The 17,623-nt window shown below is 30.1% G+C and overlaps 1 long non-coding RNA gene and 1 other non-coding gene across 2 annotated transcripts; one reads left to right on the top strand and one right to left on the bottom strand.

Annotated features, from left to right (window-relative positions):
* Positions 1-6,596: 6,596 nt before the first annotated feature.
* On the top strand, positions 6,597-7,100 carry LOC117914147. Its single transcript, XR_004651229.1, has 3 exons — positions 6,597-6,657; positions 6,754-6,934; positions 7,059-7,100. It is a non-coding gene; the product is annotated as an uncharacterized LOC117914147 (long non-coding RNA).
* Positions 7,101-9,414: 2,314 nt separating this feature from the next.
* On the bottom strand, positions 9,415-9,508 carry LOC117915489. The gene has a single exon (XR_004651400.1). It is a non-coding gene; the product is annotated as a small nucleolar RNA Z122 (small nucleolar RNA).
* Between the last annotated feature and the right edge of the window lie 8,115 nt (positions 9,509-17,623).

Here is a 17,623-nt window from a genome sequence, read left to right as displayed (position 1 = left end):
CATTCATTAAGTATAACAATCGACAATCAAAAGAGAAAACTGATATGTAGGGCCTCTACCAAAGTCCGATTTATCTTGTATGAATTGGTCTCACAAATTTCATTATTTCGGAATTATGAAAAATTTATTCTTGCTCATGTAAAATCAAGAGAAACGAAAAATTATTTAAAAACCGGTGTGAAATTAAAACTATTTGAAAGAAAACTAGAGTTTTGAAATTTATTTGAAAATTGAAATCTTGAAAATTAATTTTAAAAAATCGAAATTTTGAAGAATTATTTGAAAATGAAAGTTTTGAAAATTAAATCTTAGTGAATTATTTGAGAATGAGATTTCTTAAAATAAATTAAATTTGAAAATTGGAGTTTGAAAATTAAATTTAAGAATTGGAATTTTGAAAATTAAAATTGAAAGAAATTGGAGTTTCGAAAATTATTTGAAAATTAAATTTTGAAAAAAAAAAAGTTTTGAAAATTAATTGAGAATTGGAGTTTGAAAATTAAATTTGAAAGAAATTGGAATTTTGAAAATTATTTGAGAGTTTGGAGTTTTAAAAATTAAATTTAAGAATTGGAGTTTTTGAAAATTAATTTTAAAAGAAATTGGAGTTTTGAAAATTAAATTTAAGAATTGGAATTTTGGCAATTAAATTTGAAAGAAATTGGAATTTTGGAAAATTGTTTGAGAATTGGATTTTTTGAAATTTAAATTTAAAAAGTAGAGTTTTAAGAATTAAATTTGAAAGAAATTGAAAATTTGAAAATCATTTAAAAATTGAGCTTTTAAAAATTAAATTTGAGAATCGGAATTTTGAAAAATTATTTGAAAATTAGAATTTGAAAATTTAAATTTAAAAATTGGAATTTTGAAAAATTATTTGGGAATGGAATTTTTAAAAGATCAATTTTTTTTTAACATAAAAAAAAAATGAATTAGGAGGGTGACACGTGGCCCGGGGAGCTGTATACATGATGACAATTCTTATTTACTAGCATCCATAGTGCAATGAGTGTGTGAAGCATGATACTTGACAGTTAAAAATAAAATAAAATAAAAAACGGAATTGAACCATAAAATGGTACTTTAAGTTGATAAACAAAATTTCAAACATGAAAAAAAAAGGTGCTTGGCTTCTTAGTAATAGATTAAATAAAGCAAAATACAAAAAGCAGAGTGGTGTTTTCTTTTACAAAGTGTGTGTCGATGTATTTGGCTGAACACTATCAAGGCACTCTACCTAGATTTTATGGCATCATCTTTATTAGAAAATAGTCAAAGTAAGGGGCATAATGATCAAAATCTACTGCCCCACTTCATAACACCTCCAAAAATGTCGATCACCAAAGGTAGGACACTTTCACTAAATGATATTACAGTGTTGATAACTATAATATGTTAAATGTTGCAATCGCAAACACAGGACACAGATTCATCAAATAGTAAACCAAACTGTATTAAGATGTATTTGCATCTTTTGAAAAATAGAAAACTGGAAGAACAATTAAAACAAGCTAAAGAGAGGCCACATTGTGAACTAAATATCCCTTAATGGGGAGCAAAGAGAACTGTCAGCTTACTCTACCCAACATATAACAAGGAACATGGTTTACCTCTTCAATAGAAGAATTTGAAGGTTCCCTTTCTCCTTCCTCAAGACCGTTCTCACACATCTTTTCTGGAAATTCCTCTCTACAATAACCACCCGGAATCCTCTCTACTCTCTGTTTTTTCTTTTCTTTTCTTTTTTAGTTTCTTCAGCTCTCCTTGTTCTGTTTCAACTCTCTCAGGTACTAGCTCACTTTGTTTTTCCTTTCCCGAGCTCGTTTTCCTCTCCTTACAGCTCTTTTTCTCTCTCAAAAGCTCCGAAAATCCCCTCACCCCTAGACAACCCTCTCCAAAATCTCTCATTTCCCAACTCTTTTTCTCACGGTCCTCTCAGCGCTCCCACAACTTCTTTTTTTTCAACCTCCCGTGCTCTCTGTTTTTGTTCCATCTCCCCGCTTCTACCCAACCAATTACATATCACAACCCCTCACAAAACCACCACAAAACGAACTCAAACCCAGGTTATAACCAGAAAATCTAGCAACGCCCACTAGAAAAAAGACTGGATTTTGAAGATGGATTCAGGCCTGGAGAGGAAAATGAGGAAGACCCACCAACACCCAATCTATCGAAAGAAGAGCAACCTTCATAGGATTCGTGGTAGCAGCAGTAACCCTTTACCTCCTTTCTCTATTTGTCCCTTTTTCAAATATCCTCTCCTGCTCTCTTTTCAGACGTCCCCATCTGGCCGCCAAAACAGCTCACTCATGCCCTGTTTTTCTTCCCCTCCCAATCCCATCTAGCCAGCCAATACAACTCATTCTCGAGGTGGTAAGAAGAAGAAAAGAAGAAGAAAGAAGAAAAAATGAATTCCCTCCATCGGAGGGGGTCTACACTATCATAATTTTAAGGGAGAGTTACCCTTAAGGGTAGGCTGGGGAAAAAAATTACCGAGAAGGGTGGGTAAATTTGATAATTCTTCTGAAGGCCTAACATTTTTATTAAACCAATTTACCCTCAATTAAATTCTAAAATTATAATTTATAACGAATAAAAGAATTGAAAAAAAAAAAAAACTGTCGTTCCAATGCCTTCCCTTTTGCATCTTCTCGGCAAAGCTTCCATTTCGCATGATCTGAATGTTTTCACGGTGATATAATATTGTGAGAGATACTAAATCTCTGGCTGCATTTCCTACCCCTTCATAAAAGCCTTGTCCTCAAGGCTAAAATAGAGGAAACTTTTGTTGCAACTTAAATGCATGCTCCCATGTTGCAACTTACAGAAAGGAATTTGACCATTGAACCAGCTATTGTGTCACCAGATGATTGTTCCATTTGGATCTGCCTCTGGAAGTTCGCGGGGGACACCACTGGATCTCCAACAACATGGCGATCCTCCGATCCTGGATCCGATCTCACTGAATAATCCTTGGGAAGCACATCTGGAACCGTGGGTGGAGGCGTTGGATCCTACAATTTCACGGGGGGAGGCGGAGTGAGCCCTTTATCCAACCCAAACAGAAAATCCGGATTGGTCTCGGAGGCTGCCGCCTGAGGTGAAGAACCTTCCAGAGGCTGGATCTGCACAAAAGCCCCACAGTCCAAGGTAAAGTCCTCACAAAGCCTTCCAAATCCATCCCAATCCCCCAAAATATTTCATTTCAAAGCCCTCATATTTATATTTATGGCGTTTCCACCTTGAGATCAGAAGTAGTACAAATCTTTATTTGTTACATTCTGCTTATTTCATGATTTGCCCTAGATGTTTTGGGTTTGGGTCTATTTGGTTGCTGAGAAATTTGGGAAAAAAAGAAATAAACTTGGGGTTTTATTTTCAATTTTTGAGTGCAAGGAAACCCAGAAACCGAAATAAATTGGTTGCTGAGAAAATTTGGGAAAAAAAGAAATAAACTTGGGGTTTCATTTCAATTTTTGAGTGCAGGGAAACCTAGTAACGGAAATAAATTGGTTGTTGAGAAAATTTGAGAAAAAAAAAATTAAACTTGGGGTTTCATTTTCAATTTTTGAGTATAGGGAAACCCAGAAACGGAAATAAAAAAAGTCAACTCACCAGGGTTTTTCTTTTGTTTTGCTTTTCATTTTCTCAGGAACCAAACGATGGGCGATTACAAGGCTTTTCTTTGGCCAAGAGTGGTTTTGTGCTTTGCTTGAAGAAATTGATGTCTTAGAATATTGAGTTTCTCATTTTCTGGGACTTGGAAGTAATTGGCTCAGCCGAGATGTTTCATTTTCCAGGAAATGGAGACAATTATATACTTGATTGCCTTTCATTTGTTGCAAACTAAATTGAGGTCCAAGGTTAAATTGTTCTTGTCTCACTGAAATGGATTTAGCTAGCAAAATGGTTCCAGGACTTTATCTTTTGCTTAAACAATTTTGAATATGAAAGAAATTTGGAGTCTTAGATTTTTCCTAGGGCATTGTTTGGTTACTGAGAAAACAATAAAGAGTAAAGAAAAGAAGAAATAAAAATTGAAAGCACGTGTCCTCGTTTTGGTTCCCACATACCCACAATTTGACCACACAAAGTATTGTAAACAACTTCCTACAAAACATTAAAATTTCTTTAGAAGTTAGAACACATGGAAGCAAAAAAATAAATGCAAGACCTTTTCTTATTTATTTAGTGTTGTCGGCAATCAAATCTAAGTTATAGTTATATGGATTCCTAATACATATAGTTGGATGATATGTATGAATTTTGATATAAGTGAAAACTCATAAACTCCCGAAAATTCTTAAAAAAGTAATACAAATTAAAAGTTAAAGCCTTCAATTTTTTTTAAAAATAACATAGAGATAATTTTGGCAAATGTTATTGGCTTACCACATTAAAATTTCTTTAGAAGTTAGAACACGTGGAAGCAAAAAAAAAAAATTGCAAGACCTTTTCTTATTTATTTAGTGTTGTCGGCAATCAAATGTAAGTTATAGTTATATGGATTCCTAATACATGTAGTTGGATGATATATATGAATTTTGATATAAGTGAAAACACGTAAACTCCTGAAAATTCTTAAAAAAGTAATACAAATTAAAAGTTAATGCCTTCAATTTTTTTAAAAACAAAATAACACAGAGATAATTTTGGCAAATGTTATTGGCTTACTGCATTATAATATTTTTTAAGCTTCCTGATTTCCTCATGCAGAAAAGGATAATGGAAAACAGTGCCATGGAAGGGCATAATATGCAATTACTAGTTAACTCAGAAATTTGGTCTTTAATTAATTATAATATTTGCATATTCTTTTCTTTTGTTTTATTCTAATTTGGGGGAATTATTACAGTCCTTGATTCTCATATTCGTATGACAATAGACCTTTTAAGTAGTGTGAATGGCTAAGGTTATTTATTTAGGATTGTGTTTCCAATATTGTCTTAAGGTATATTGGACATTATTTTTTAATGCAAACAAAATATCATCTCTTTTTCTGCATTTCAATTCTTTCGAATTTAATATATATTCTTGGGAGCTGTCAAACACCATATTGGATGGCCAAGGGACATAGCATATGAAAAAATAAACATAAATATATTAAATTATATTGTAATATATTGTAACGTTAGTGTATTTGTATTGTAAGTATAATGCATTTATGTTGTACCTAGTTTGTATAAATTATATATGATTTAAAAGGTTATCCATGATGAGCATTAACAATGTGTACATATTGGATTACCATCAAACAACTTAAATTTGTTATCCACTAATACAATGGCTCTGTGTGTTTTTAGTAGCATGTATGTAACTGTATTTGGGATCACTAATAGTAGTTAAACCAAAATAAATAAGGGTACAATACAAATGCCCTACATTTACAATACAATTGCACTAGAAGTACAACATATTACAACATTACTTGATTCATTATACATTTAATTATGACAATTGATTATTTGATATAAATTCTATAGTGCACTGTGGAGTATAATATATGGATAAAAGGAAAAAAAACAATACAATACAACCAGGTTTGAACATTCTTTTAATTAGTATTATTTTATTTTGACTATATTAATGTTTGACATTGTTGTTTAATTTGACTATTTTAATTTTAATTTTATATTATCATTTATTTACTTTTACAGGAGGTCAAAATAAATAGTCGATGCTCCAGCAAAAAACTTAGACATCTATTTGATGAGCTAAGTGATGAAAAGAAGAGTATAATTCAACATATTGGCTTTGGTGGATTACTTCAGCTCTCTTCCACAGAGATAAGGCATAGCTTATGTAGATGGATAATAACTCATTTCAATATAGCCCACTGTAGGTTAGACATAGGACAAGAAAGGCAATTTCCAATAACTTGTTCTGATGTAGGTGAAATCCTGGGTATTCCATATATTGGTAGGAGGCTCCTACTTTCACATACCAATAGGAATAATAGGATGGAAAACCTATCAGATCTTAGAGATAGGCTAATTTTAATGGAAGACATGGCCAAGTTCAAAAAATTGTTTATTTTCTTCTCATGTGCTACATTACTTGCTCCAACATCAAAGTTGGATGGTAGTCATGAGTTGTGGTGTACTTTGCTTGCTGGAGACTTTGACATCAATGTTAATTGGGGTCAATTTGTACTTGACACATTGGTTGCTGGAATTAGACATTTTCGATTGGGTAAAGGCTCATGGTTTACAGGTTGCCTAATTTTTTTACAGGTAGATACCTTTTTTTATTAAATGCTGAAGGTTTTCATATCATTTTCTATGTTTTAACAAGTCTTTTCTAAATAACGTATTGATGTGTGAAATATTTGTGTTTCAACTTTTTTATGTAAATAAATTTTACATTCCAACCATGTTGGTGCCACGTACCATCCCAATATGTGCAGCGTGGACTGATGACTTGATGAAGAAAATGGTGCATGCAGAATTGCATGATTATGGTGATTTTGGACTAGCTGATGTAAGGAACAATTTTCTTTCAACATTTTCTTTTATTTTCATATTTGAAAAATAATTTTATAAAAATTATATATTCTTCTTTTTATTATTGTAGGTTCAAGAAGATGAAAATGGGGAAGATGCACATGAAGACCCTGGTAATCCAGTAAATGAAGTTGAAGAAGAGACTACTGATGTGAGAACCTTCTACATCTATTCTTTTATTTAAAGAGAAAACCAAACATGTTATGCATAATAATATACATCTTTGACACTTTGTACCATTTTGTAGGAAATTATAGCAGAATATAATGCAGCGGAGAGACAAATTCACCAATTGCTTCGAACAATGAGATGAGCAATTGATAAACTAGCAAATCGGCAGAATACAAATAAAACCCCATCATCTTCTCATCAAAGCAGAAGTCATAATCAACCTGATATCAATGATTCTTTCCCATCACCACCACATGGTAGTACGATTTTTATAGCACTAGTCATTATAATTTTGTATTACTTTTAATTTAATTGCAAATGTTGTATAATTATTTTTTTTTTGGAAAAATTAATTTTGGTTATTATGCATTCAAAAATTAGCTTATGGATCGCCACTGAATGATCGTTTTGCTCATGGTGAAGATAATGCAGGCCCATCGACCTCAGAGCTAGCAACGCAGCATAACAGTATACTTTCTGCTTCTTTATGTTTTAATATCAAAATAATAATGAGTATATAATAATGGCTAGTATTTCCTGTGCGTGTTATTTTCATTAATGAATTTTATTTTCTCTTATTTTCTATACATATAGTTGAGGATGAAGTTCAGATGAGTGCTATTATTCCTTACGAGACTGGACATCTTCCAATACGTTCATATCGGCTACGTCAACATGCTACTGCCCTACAATCACCATACGTGGTACAACCGTCAATCAAATTTTCAGCGTCTTCATCTGTAGCAAAGCAAGTTTTGGCATATGCATTGGACGATACACGTGATGAAAGGTAAGGTTGAACTTAATTTAGTATAAACAAATACAATTAAGATAGGCAGTTGAAATAATTAGTTTTAATTTCTAACATCATAATTATTTATATGTAGCCAAATATTATGTTCCATGCACAATTTCTTCTTGACAAGGTTTGACTTGAAATGCTTGGGACCCAAAAAATTAATTGACAATAAGGTATTCATATTTAGTTATGTGAAGTTAGGATAAAATTACTCTAAAACTATATATCTAATTTTCATTAATTTACATGAAGGTTGTAACCATGCATTGTCGAATTTTGAATGGTATGGATAAAGAAAATAGGAAGCATTTCTTATCTCCAAACTTTGTGGTAAGATATGTTGTAAGAATTATAGATTGGTTTTCTTGTTTTACGTAGATTGTTTTAATCTAATGTATGGTTTGTAATTTTTTTATTACAGTCTGATGTGGAAAACAAGAGGGGTTCCTTATCTCCAAAATACATATGTGACAATTTATGGAAATATGTCAAAAATACTCGGTTGTGCACATATGAACAGGTTTTATTTAGTTTAATAAAAGTACTTTGTAGTTGGATATTTTTAAGTATTGTGTAGAAAATACATGAACACAACTAATTTGATAAAATCATTGTTTTATTTTTTTTTTTTTTTTGGTTCCTTTTAGTTGTTCATACCAATATGCAGGAAAAATCACTGGTATTTAATCATTTTGAATATTCATGCGAAAAGAATCGAGTTGTTGGATTCATTAATTGACGGAAGGAAAAAGCGGATGGATGCCTTCATAGAAAAACTGGTAAATATAGTTATAGTCCAATTACTTATGTGAATCGTTGTCATTACTTTTTAAAGATGTCCATATTTATAATTGTATATTGTGTTAAGGTGAACGTTTTGTCAACTGTCATTGGGATCAAGAAAGAAGACCATCAGTGGACATGACAGAATTTGAATTTGTTGTTCCAGAAGTTGTCCAACAATTGAATCCGTAAGTTGCAAGATTTGTATTCCTTTTTAACTATGGAAAGCAAATCAGGTTATAAATTTACTAATTTGATACCCAATTGACTTATAATTTCCTTAATTACTATTTGTAGAACGGATTGTGTCATATTTGTAATTAATCAAGTTTATGCAATTATGGAGTAATGGTGGACTTTCTTGTGCAATTGCAAATGTATTATATTGTGCTGAATAAAATATTTTTTTTTTATGATCGTGAATTTTTCTTAATATTATATTATATACTCTTTTGTATAGGAAAAGGTCATAAAGTACAAAGAAAAACTCCTAACACAACTGATAATGTCTCCAGAAAATGAAGTCAGGGAAAATGTCTACCAGGCTATGGATCAGTGATGTGTTTCATTAGACAATTGGGCTATGTTGTTTCTGAAAGAGGATTTATTTAAGATTATATAAGTTGAGAAAAGTCATTCTATGAGTTTGTTTGATCTATAACATTATGGTTGGTCGGTGGATAATAGTTCATACAAGTAATAGTTTGGAAAAGAAAGTTCTATTCGAATTTTCTTATTTTTTGTAATTTTTTTGGTTTATAGTAGTTGATATTTTTTTATAGTCTGATGGAGTTCCATTTCCAAATTTACTAGTCTGATATTTTTTTACAAATTGGCTTACATCAACTAATTTGTTTGGAACTCATAGCTGCTACTATTTATTAATAATTATTGTTATGGCATCATTTGTTTGTGATCTTCAAATTTCTCTGAATTGTTGTAGGCATTGCACTGTCAACTCATCATTTCCCAAACTCCATGGTATCAAAATGATATCACACATTGATAACTCCAATGCATCAATGATAGGCCAATCTGGGATAACTTAGCTTAGCTACTTGGATGATCAATTTTTTTTTTCTGCCAAAGCAGAATTGAAATAACAACATCAAGAACAAAACCAAAAGACTATCATATTTGTTGTACTTCACAAAGTTTGGGATCAAACTGACGTGCAAAAAATATTCAGCATGGCAAAAAAACCATTAAGCCTATGCTAACCTGTTTGAATCTCTCATCATTTCCCAAACTCTAAAATCTGATATTGATTTCATAATTATATTGTCATACAATGAGAAATCTAACCCATAAAATAAACACACAATGAGGTCTATTATTATAACTCCAACAACATAAAATTGCACAATCACTGATTCACTATAGTAATTTTTTTTCACATAAGGTTCTTTTATAAATGACCCTAGAAGCACAAAATTGCATGATTACCATTTTATCACAGATAAAGTTTTGTGCCCATCCATTTCATTCATAACTAACAGCCAAAACCAAAAGAAAAAAAGAGAGAGAGCATAATTATTCCTTGCCCTGCATGCTACTTTTTATCTTATTTTAAAAAATATCTATTAAACATATTACCTTTTCAAGAAACCTATAAGAGAGTAATTTCAAGTATTTCAAAGTCTTTATAACTAAATGACAAAAGGTTTTACACTCTAATTTTGCATGGTAAAAGCTACCATTTTGAGTTCATTTCAACGAAAAAAATTATTAAAAAAATAGAAAAATAAGAAATAGATTTTAATTTAATAAATTAAAAAATTAATATAATTTATTTTTACAGGAAAATAAGTTTATGAATAACTCTATTCTATAATGTTTTCAGATCGTTGCAATTTTTTTTTTAAAAAAAAAAAATACAACAGCTCATTATCAAAGCTAAGAAGACATTTCTAATTTGAGGTTACAAAAAAAAAAAAAATTATTGAACCATTATATATAAGAAATTGGTAATCAACCTAAGAAATTGGACTTTATTTAGTCAAAAGATTGCATTGTTCGTTTATGTTGTAATTTATCATACAGTTAGTGTTTTTTTATCGTAATGTTAGTGAATTTATGTTGTAAATGTAATTAAAAATGTAGGCAAAACTGTGAACTATTAAAATTAAAAATCTAATACAAGTCCACATAATGGAGATAAATAACCTATTACAAATAACTCCAAATACAAATACATCAAAGTACAATACAATTAAGCATTACATATATAATCCAAAACTTAATAGACATGAAGTAAGGGTATGATTAAGCAATTTTCAAACATAGAACAAAAAATAAAAGAAGTCCTACTACAATTACTTTCTGCATGAACTCAATTCTTGTTAAAATATGTTTAAAATCTTCATCCATGCCATACATTCTTCTTTGAACAACCTCTTCTGGTTCTTGGTAGGTGTTGCCATCACCATATCCTTTCGGGAATGCCCATTTAAAGAAATGACAATCATCTCTAGTATTTGCATATTGACAACAATAATATAACCTATTTGGGTTATCCTTTGATTCAGAGATTCTAACAGCCGCCCTCTGTCTGGGTGAACATTTACACATACGGTTATGATTAAGTAGATATTCACCATTTCTAGTATTACCTCTTATATTTCTAAATGAAGCACTTGAAGATGCCATGATGTAACCTGTATTTCAATGGAAAACAAGTTAAACAAATGTAATGAACATGTACAAAGTCAATAATGATCTTCAAAATAACATTAAAAACATGGTTACAAACCACCCTAAATAATGATAAGATCATAAGTCTAAATAGTGGCATATGTAATACAAACATCTTTGTCATGACAATCAAGTAAATAAGTAAGTTCCAAAACAAATTCTTACAGATTCTAATTTCATAAACCACACATATCATCACAATCAAAATAAGATAAAAAGTAGCATGCCACCATACAAGCATAACACTAGAATCATGGAGCAGGTAATGGATTTTTGCATGAAGCTCGATTATGGCCTGCAACTTGACATCGTGAACAGAAGATAAGCCTTTTTTAACTAAATTGAGACTCTATTTGACGGTGTCGAGGCCTTCCAGGTGGTCGTTTTGAGCATGGAGGTTTAAGTGAAGGATATAAGCAACCTTGAGCATCACGAACACATCCATCAGCATCAACTATAGGCATATTGTGATTTGGAATTGAATTGAAGTGTCCAGAATATATCAACTCTTGCATTGGAAGCTTGAAATATGAGTCAACATATTCATAAACATCTTGTTTCATCTGGCGTATTGCTGCACATGCATGCTCACAAGGTATTCCGACCATTTGCCAAGCCTTACAAGTACATGTACGCTCTCTCAAATTTCATGTCTACATATACTTTCATATTGAATACCTTAAACACACCACCAACATAGGGATATACAGGCAATGACCCACTCTTTATAATGTTTTCCAACAACTTTTCCTCGGTTTTTGGGCCAATTGAAGCTTTCCAATTTTCTGTAGTACCCATATGATCACATGCTAGATGAGCAAACTTATCCATATGTGTCATTACTAAGTTGAAAATTGTGTAATGACGTTCCTCCTTCAACCAAGCATTGAATGATTCAGCAAGATTAGTTGTCATCTTATCCCATCGTTTTTTGGCAAACTTTGACATTGCCCAATGTTGTGGACTGTTCTCTTCAACCCACTTCGCTAGGTCACTGTTATATGTCTTTAATTTTTCCATGGCTACAACATAATCATCATCCAACCTAGCATATGCAACATTATCAAGTAGCAACAATGCATCCATTTTACATTTTTTTTCCCTTCATACTATGTTTCGTCACATAGCTACTAAAATTCTCTTTCACATGATGATAGCAATATGCATGATTTTCTACTCCAAAAAGTTGAGAAACACTACGAAGGATTGCTTGATGCCTATCTGATATTATGACTACTTCTTTATCTTGAAGTATGCCCTTCAATTTCTGCAAAACCCATAGCCAATCCTCATAGTTTTCTGAACTTACAACACCAAATGCAATTGGGAACATGCCATCATCAGCATCATAAGCTATTGCAGAAAATAAGGAGCCCCTATAAGGTCCACTCAAATGAGTTGAGTCAATTGCAATAACAGGTCGACAACCCATTAAAAACCCTTGAATTGAAAAAGAATGTGCAATGAACAATTGCCAAAAATGCCCATCTTGTCTGCTACATTCAGCAATTGTCCCTGGATTAATGTCTACCAATCTCTGACATAACCATGGCAACAACATATATGAGTTTTTTGGAAGACCATATATTCTCTCTTTTGCCATTTCTTTGTATGTCCAAGCTTGCTTATAACTCAATGAAACACCACACCGACTCCTGAAGTCTTTGCAAATTTGACGGGGCAAATACTGAGGGGTTGCCCTTATTACTTGCTCTATGACACGAGCACCTCTCTTTCCCCGCATTTAAGGTTGGCTTGAACACTCAGCATCTGCACAATGATTGTGTACATCAATGAAGATGTTAACCTTCAAAATTTTGGTTGTGCCTACTAAATTAGCAGCTATTCTCCAAGGGCACCCATCCACTAAACAACACACAGATATTCGCTTTGGAGAGTTCTTTTTGAATTTGTATTGAAATCTACCAACTAATGACATCGTATATAATGCATTTCTAAATTCATCTGCATTAGGAAAACTATGCCCACTCCCAATAATAGGTTGAGGACAAAGACTTAAATCATGTGGCATAACTTCAGTTTCCGCACATTTGGACATGAAGCCTTGAGAAAGTCCTAAATTAGACTCATTGTTTGCTTGATATGATGCAACTGAATTGTGTGTTTCCTCTGTACTATTGTGACTGCATATTATAGCACACTCAGTTAATTAATATTAAAAGCACCTTGCATCATGGAATTAATGACAACTAATACAAGATATATCACTTACCAATAATCATTTTGCACATTGACTATACCTCCTTCAACTTCTACTCTTCGAGTCCGTTTTAATACATAAATACGAGCATAATCATAACTATGGGATAACATCATATGCATGTCCTCATCATCATCCAATTGTTGAAGTGCAGATAGATCAAACTCAAGGGTGTAATGAAATGTATATCCATTTGAATTATTATCCAACCGTTCACATGCCTTTGAAACAAATTCAGCATATGACATCCCTTGTCCAATGTACATGCCTTTTTGTTGCCCACCCTTGTATTGTATTTGTTTATCCTCCTTAGGTACAATCTCCCCTCCTTCATGAAGGTAGCCATAAATGGAATTTTCCAAGTCCATTTACCAATTCAGAAGTACGTCTTCTTTCACCGACAATCAAATCAATCTATTTCACAATATTACAATCAATGAAAATTTTACAATGAATACAAAATAAACAAATGAAAATTATAATCAATTGAGACATATTTTATATAATAAATAACAATATTTTTTGTATATTATACATGTTAGGGATATGCCAAAGAACCCATAATTGCCCAGTTTCATAAGAAATTTAACATTTTCAAAATTTTACCTTATCATAATGTATCGTAATGTTATTGTATTTGTATTGTAATTGTAGTGTATTTTTATTATACTTCTATATTTTTATATAAAAAAATTTAATTTTATAGATTTTTTTTAATCCATCATTGGATTATCATCAACAACTTCATGTATTGAAATTACAATAGTGTATTTTTTTTTTATATAATTTTGGCTTGCAAGGATGCTTTATGATAGGAATACAACATGATAGCCTAGAAATGCCAATTCAGTAAAAAATAATTCAATATTTTGTCATTTTCGTATATTGTAATGTATCATAATGTTAATGTTTTTTCATTGTAACTATATTGCATTTGTATTGTACTTATACTTTATAACTGAAATAATGGTTCTTTTACACAACCTTCAAACTACTAGGCATTCGACTCATCATACCAAAATAATACTTATACAAAAAGGTAACAAATTTATAACAAAAATATAGTGATCTTAACTCTTTAACAAATTCATAATAAAAGACAAAGTAGTCTCGTACAAAGGGGATTTCAGTTTTCAATGACAATCTAAATATGTTCATAAATACACAAACAAAGTGGTCCCAAACAAGCATGAAACAACTGAGAACATTTTTTCTTCAATCATGTCAAAAAGTCTTAACAACAAAACTAAAGTGCAAACCTTTGAATGGAAATCAATAATAATCATATCAAACAACCCACCCATAAAATAAATTAAAAATAAAAACACATCTTCAATATGACCAAAATAATATAAAAAAATTCAAAATAATAAATTTAAATAACATTTTAAAAAAATGTAATTTCTTTCTCAAAACCTCATTCAATATTTCAGATTTAATATCTTACAGCTACATTGTTAAAATTATTAACTTTTCCTTCATTCAATCCGATTTTTAAATTATTTATTTATTTTTCCATAAACTGAGGTTTTTTTTTGTATTAAAAAAAAAAAAAACTGACCTTTAATGGATTTCTTGCTAGATTCACACAAAAAAAAAACAAGTTTTGTGTAAACGGTTGCAGATAATGACCTGAAGTGCTGGACCTTTTTCCTTTCCCTTTTTTCTTCTACAACACCGACAAGCTCCAGGTAGGTTAAAGAAAACTCTTTTTATTTTCTGTTGCTTTTCACTTTGCTGTTGCTTTTCACTTATTAAGGGTAGTATTGGCATTTAAACAAAATAAGGCCTTCGGAGAAATTATCATAATTTTACCCTACCCTTTACAATAATTATCAAATTTACCCACCCTCATCGGTCATATTTTTCCCTAGCCTACCCTTAAAAGTAATTATCCCTAATTTTAACATGAAAATTTAAATATTATTATAGGAATTTTTTTGATAAAAAAAATAGATTTTTTTTTCTATTTCTAAAAAATGTAAACCTATGAAACAACCAAAATTTTAATTTAGATAATGTTTCTCTTTAAAATTTAATATATATATATATATATAATCAAACATTAAAAACCATTTTTTTTTCTCTTTCTCTTTGCAATATTCTATTTGCTTACAAAATGATACAAATTAGCATTTTCTCATTGTTAAATTATGTTTGCTTACAAAATAACATAAGTTAGCATTGTAAAGGGTTTGGTGTTTGGTGCTATTTTATTTATTTATTTTGCCGACAGGAATCTTGTCATTTGTGCTTTGTGCCTTTTTTTCAATGTTCTAAAACGTTGGGTTTGGTCCTTTGTTCGACGTATCCAGCATTGGGCCGCAACGATGGGCTTCTGTTTAACGCGTTCAACATTAGGCCTATGTTCAACGTATCTAGCATTGGGCCTCTGTTCCACGTATTTGTACTTTCTGTCTTTTTTCAATGTTCTTAATTGTTATACACTTATACCTCTATTTTCTCTCATTTTTTCTCTAACGAGAAACATGAAGTTTCAATTCATTATTTTAATCTTCTTCTTGTTATACTTATAGTATGTTGGACAGTGATTTTAGGAAGTGTTTCTATTCTTTTTAATACTCGAGAGATAAAAAATTTTAAATGTTATCTCTCAAATATTAAAAAGACTAAAAACATTTCATATAATTACTGTCAAACATACTTTTAGAGTGTGTTTGACCATGATTCTTAAAAGTGTTTTTAGTTTTTCTAATATTTGAAATTTTTCGTCTTTAAAATATTAGAAAGAATAAACACACTTTTGAAAATCACTATCAAACACACTATTATAGTGCATTTGACAATGATTTTAAGAAGTGTTTTTAGCATTCTTAATACTTGAAAAATAAAAAATTTCAATATTAAAAAGGTTATAAACGCTTATCAGAATCACTATCAAACATACTCTTAAAGTGTGTTTGACAGTGATTTTAGGAAACGTTTTTTATATTTTTAATACTTAAATGATAAAAAAATTTTAAGTATTAGAAATGTTAAAAATGTTTTATAAAATTATTATCAAATCAACTCTTAGAGTGTATTTGATAGTGATTTTATGAAGTGTTTATAATATTTATAACATTTTAAAATTTTAACTTTCAAGTATTAAAAATATTAGAAACACTTCTTACAATTAATAAGAGTACGTTTGACAATGATTCTAAGAAGTGTTTCTAATATTTTTAATACTTAAAAAATAAAAATTTTCAAGTGTTAGAAATATTAAAAACACTTCATAGTATTATTATCAAATGCACTCATAATAAATATCAAGTAACATTTATTTATTTATTTTATATTTTTTGTATTTTTATCTATACTATATTTACCTAATAAAAAACTGCTTCAAAATTTTTTATTGCTTTTTAAGTCCAAAAAAACCTCCAATCTATGCTATATTAAAAAAATTACTTTCTTGTAAACTTACCAAAAAAACCCTTCAATCATCATATTGTTTTTTTAAGTTCTCACTATTGATTTAGTTGACACCAATCCATTCCCCTTTTACATTGGCTTTCAAGTTCTTTTGTTATCTTCTTCTTCCTATTACGATCTTCATAACGTGTGCTCTTTTTTGACTTTTAAGATCCGACTTTATCATTTCATTGTTTTTTCGTGACATGCAAATACCCCAAACTCTCCATTTAAAAATTTGTACTACCTATAAGCCCATTATTAGTATTTTCACTACGATTCATTTCAATTCTTTAATAAGTAACAGCACTTATCACTTATCACTTATCACTTATTCACCATTGTATTCAAATTTATTATAGAATTTTAAAAAAACATTTATGGAAAAAAATTCTTTAATAATTAAAAATTCTATTCCCTATCCAAAAAAAAAATTCAATAATTAAAAATTTCATTAAAGTGTGTTTGACAATGATTATTAGAAGTGTTTTTAACATTTTTAATACTTGAAAAATAAATTTTTTTAAGTATTAAAAAAATTAAAAACACTTTTTAAAATCACTATCAAACTTTAAACTCTTTATTCACAAGATAAAGACTTAGACCCAATTATATGCATTCACAACATTTAAAAAATTACAATTTTTTTTTCTTTTTAATGTTTCTCACGTATTCTTTACCTACCCACTAATGTTTCCTCTTACCATAATATTTGCTTCATTGCCAAGATTGGATTAGGTTTTTTGTGCATATCTTCAAACAATTGAGTTTTGATGGGATTGATGTGCTTGTATTGGATTTAATTTTAATAAAATGTAAGCATTATTTATTAAATAAATAAATTATAAATTTATTATAAAAATATTTATTAGTCATTATCTTTATTTTTATTTAATTATTTTACTTTTGATTGAAACAATGATACAATAGAAATCCAAGAAAAAAAAATATCTTTTAAGATTTAAAAAAAAAAACTAGAATTTTCCACCAAAAAAATGTATCTTTTAAGAATTCTTTTTTAAAAGCATCTTT

This window comes from Vitis riparia, chromosome 5 (assembly GCF_004353265.1).
Source record: "Vitis riparia cultivar Riparia Gloire de Montpellier isolate 1030 chromosome 5, EGFV_Vit.rip_1.0, whole genome shotgun sequence".
Taxonomy (NCBI): domain Eukaryota; kingdom Viridiplantae; phylum Streptophyta; class Magnoliopsida; order Vitales; family Vitaceae; genus Vitis; species Vitis riparia.
Note: the sequence above shows the minus strand (reverse complement) of the source record. Positions and strands in the feature narration are given on the sequence as shown.